The following is a 4,489-nucleotide window of genomic DNA, read 5'->3' as shown; positions in this document are numbered from 1 at the left end:
TGGCTATTGCAAGGGTGAGCATTTAAGAGATCTTTGACCTAAGGAGGACATGAGATTAACAATCTAACCCAGTGTGCATGAATTATTCTCCTCGGTGCTATCAGAAATCAGATGGCATCCTAGAGCAAGGGTCAGCAGATCTTTTCTGTAAAGGGTCAGATAGTAAATATTTTGGATTTTGTGTACCATACGTCTCTGTTGCAACTGCCCATCTGCTGCTGTAGCACAGAAACAGCCATGCACAATACGTTAATGAATGGGTGTGGCTGTGTTCAAGCAAAATGTTATGTACAAAACCAGGAGTCAAGCGAGATCTGATCAGTGGGCCAGAGTTTGCGGACCCCAGTTCTGGGTCAGTGTTCACGGCTGAATGAGTCATGAGGGCTTAAGTTCCAGTTCTCATTGTACTAATTTCTACCTGGGTGAACTGGGTTCATCCTTTTATTTATATGGGCCACTATATTAGTCAAGGTTCTCCAGAAAAACAGAACCAATAGCATGTGTATACAATGTGCCCATATATATTGATAGATATAGATCTAGATATCGATATTGATACCTAGATCTATATCTATATAAAGATAGAGAAAGAGAGAGAGAGATTTTAAACAATTGGTTCACACAATAATAGAGGCTTGGTAAATTCAAAATCTGCAGGTTAGGCTGTCTAGAGACTGTAGGAAGAGTTGCAGTTCAATTTCTGTAAGTCTTCTGGCAGAATTCCTTTTTGCAAGAGGGAGGTCAGTCTTTGTTTTATTAAGAGCTTCAACTGATTGCATGAGGCCCACCCATATTATGGAGGATAATCTGCTTTACTCAAAGTCCACCACCAATTTAAATATGAATTTCATCCAAAAACACCATCACAGGGACTACCCTGGTGGCACAGTTGTTAAGAATCCGCCTGCCAATGCAGGGGACACAGATTCGGGCCCTGGTCTGGGAAGATCCCTCATGCCGTGGAGAAAGTAAGCCCGTGTACCACAGCTACTGAGCCCGTGCACCTAGAGCCCATGCTCTGCAACAAGAGAAGCCACCGCAATGAGAAGACCGCGCACCACAACAAAGAGTAGCCCTCACTTGCTGCAAATAGAGAAAGCCCACGTGCAGTAACGAAGACCCAACGCATAAAACATAAAACATAAAAAAAATGTTTTTTTTTAATTTTTAAAAAAATTTTTAAAAAACACCATCACAGAAATACCCAGAATAATATTTGACCAAATAACTGGGCATGGTGGCGCAGACAAATTGACATGTAAAATTAACCACCTAAGCCATAGTTTTGTCATCTTTTACTGAGAAATTTGACTTATCTGAACTATTTTGATACCTAGAAGATACCTTTTAGAGGTAACACCCTCAGTTTTTTACATGGTAGGCAGCAGAGGGAAAGAGCCCATTTGCCCAGTCAGATGACACCTAAAAGGAGAAAATTCTGTCTTCTCTCTCCAACCCACAAGGATGAATGCCAAAAATACATCACTTATATCTGCTTTAGCTAACATAGGATAGGTCTAGAACAGACCTCTGCTCCCAATAAGTCTCATGAAATGCTGTTTCATTAAGGGAAGACTTTACTTGCTAAGATTAGAAACAAAAGAGGGTGGTGGATGAAAGACTGCTCAAGGATATAAGTTCATGCAAGGAAGCAGGAGAGAGAATGGTATCCGAAGATGTTCTCTCTGAGCCAACACTAATTCCACAGCATCAGGTTGTAATTCAGGGAGCCAAAGTGCTGGGGATTTTTTCCCTCTCATTTTTTCCCCCAAAGAGGGACAAATCAAGCATACTGACAAAGGAAGAGCATTAGTCACCACAGATAAATTCCTTTTTAGAGGTGATCTCGCAAATGATTTGGCTCAGTGTAGACTATGATTTGGCTCCAAAAACTATAAGCTAAAGCATTTCATTCCAGGTCCCTCCTCAAACATCCATGATAGGTAGAAATTTGGCATCAGTAGTTTTTGAAATCTCCCCAGGTGATTATAATATGCAACCAGGGCTGAGAATCTGGAGATGTAGAGAGAATTTAAATTGAACTTTAGTTAAACAGTAAAAGAAGCTCTGACTCTACTGGCTGGAGCTAGACAAGGGATATGGATTTAGTGGGATGAGAAGATAAAGAACACCAGGGAGTAAATCAAATGTTTTACACCTGTGCTTAGCTAAATGTTACTCAGATAATTCAGACAATCTTACAGCACCTGAACCCTGAAATTCCTTAGTTCTGTTTAAAAACATGTAACTCTTCAAGTAACTGAACTCTGAGAATCATGTAAATCATAAAGAAAAAGAAGAAATCTTATTTTTTGAATTAGTTGATTTCATATATACTGTTTCATGATATTAACTAGTTATCTTTCTTTCCATTTTATGTTTGAGGAAAGTAAGGCTTTAAAAATCTCAGTAATTTTCTCAAGGTCACTTGTTAAGGGTGTGGTAGGTGGCATAATGTCTCCTAAAAATGCCCTCACCCAAATCCCTAGAACCTATTAATATGTTACCTTACGTGGTAAAGTGGACTTTGCAGATATGACTGAAGTTATCGACCTTGAGATAGAAAGATTATCCTGGATTACCTCATGGAACTTTTTTTCTTTTTTAACCATCTTTTTTGGAGTATAATTGCTTTACAATGGTGTGTTAGTTTCTGCTTCATAACAAAGTGAATCAGCTATACATATACATATATCCCCATATCTCCTCCCTCTTGCGTCTCCCTACCACCCTCCCTTCCCTATCTCACACCTCTAGGTGTACACAAAGCACAGAGCTGATCTCCCTGTGCTTTGCGGCCGCTTCCCACTAGCTATCTATTTTACATTTGGTAGTGTATATATGTCCACGCCACTCTCTCACTTCATCCCAGATTACCCTTCCCCCTCCCTGTGTCCTCAAGTCCACTCTCTATGGCTGCGTCTTTATTCCTGCCCTGCCCCTAGGTTCTTCATAACCATTTTTTCTTTTTTTTAAGATTCCATATATATGTGTTAGCATACGGTATTTGTTTTTCTCTTTCTGACGTACTTCACCCTGTATGACAGTCTCTAGGTCAAGCCACCTCACTACAAATAACTCAATTTCATTTCTTTTTATGGCTGATTAATATTCCATTGTATATATGTGCCACATCTTTATCCATTCATCTGTCGATCCTGCCAACACTTTTACTTCACTCAATTGAGACCAATGTCAGACTTGTAAGGTAATAAATTTACGTTGTTTTGAATCACTAAATTTGTGGTAATTTGTATGAAAACAATAAAAAACAAATACAGAGGTCCTACAAGAGCCAGGCTATATATTTATACTTAAGTACTTCTGAAATGAATTTAACCTTGTGATTGACAGCAGTAGCAGCTTCCAAAGGATCCCACCACACACTTGAGGCAAAAGCAGCCTAATACAAGCAGTGACAGCAGCAGGTCACTGCCCCACACTTGGGGTAGAGGGGGACTTGATCTACTGTAGCAGCAGCATAACCTGAATGGGAACCCATCCTCCTGTGGCACTAGTCCCATCAACATTAGCCTAATCTGCTAGCATCTGCTGTGCCAACAGGCCCAATATATACAAACCCTCCAACTCAGTAGCATTAAGTGAGCCAGGCTCAGTGTTTCCTGAAACTCATATCCAACGGCACTGGAAAGCCCAGATATCACCCACTGTTATGAAAACATTAAAAAAACAATAACAGAAGACTGGGAACTTCAGAAAGAAAAGGGGAACAATGGAATGGGTGAAAACAAATGGGGTAAATATAAGAGACTATCATTAGCCTCATGAGTTTCTTAAATTCTATATGATGGTCAAAGCAAAAATTATAACACCATCTGATGTGGTTCTCAATGTAGATAAAGGAAACACTACAGAAAATCATACTTTAAAACTGGGGAGGGCTTCCCTGGTGGCGCAGTGGTTGGGAGTCTGCCTGCCGATGTAGGGGACACGGGTTCGTGCCCCGGTCCGGGAATATCCCACATGATGCGGAGCAGCTGGGCCCATGAGCCGTGGCCACTGAGCCTGTGTGTCTAGAGCCTGTGCTCCGCAATGGGAGAGGCCACAACAGTGAGAGGCCCGCGTACTGCAAAAAAAAAACCAAAAAACAAAAAAAACTGGGGAATATTTAGATACCTAAATGGAAGTAAAATTTTGAAACTTCATTTGAAGTAATAAAACACCAATTCCAGTAGGCTACGATAAGTTACATATGTATAGTGTAATGTCAAAAGCAACCACTAAGAAAACTATGCAAACAGCATAAACAAATGATTATAAATAAATTGGACTTATTAAAAAATGTTTAAGCAACCACAAGAAGGCAAAATAAGAGAAACACAGGATTGAGAAACTAAGGTAAAAGACAAAACAAAAAATAAAATGATAGACCTAATCTTTAACATAACAATAATTATATTAACTGTAAATGATCTAAATAACCAAATCAAAGACAGAGATTGGAAGAGTAGATTAAAAAATCACAAGC

Source organism: Physeter macrocephalus, chromosome 12 (genome assembly GCF_002837175.3).
Source record: "Physeter macrocephalus isolate SW-GA chromosome 12, ASM283717v5, whole genome shotgun sequence".
In the NCBI taxonomy this organism is placed as follows: Eukaryota; Metazoa; Chordata; class Mammalia; order Artiodactyla; family Physeteridae; genus Physeter; species Physeter macrocephalus.
The sequence above is the reverse complement of the archived record's forward strand: the minus strand, read 5'-3'. Positions refer to the sequence as shown.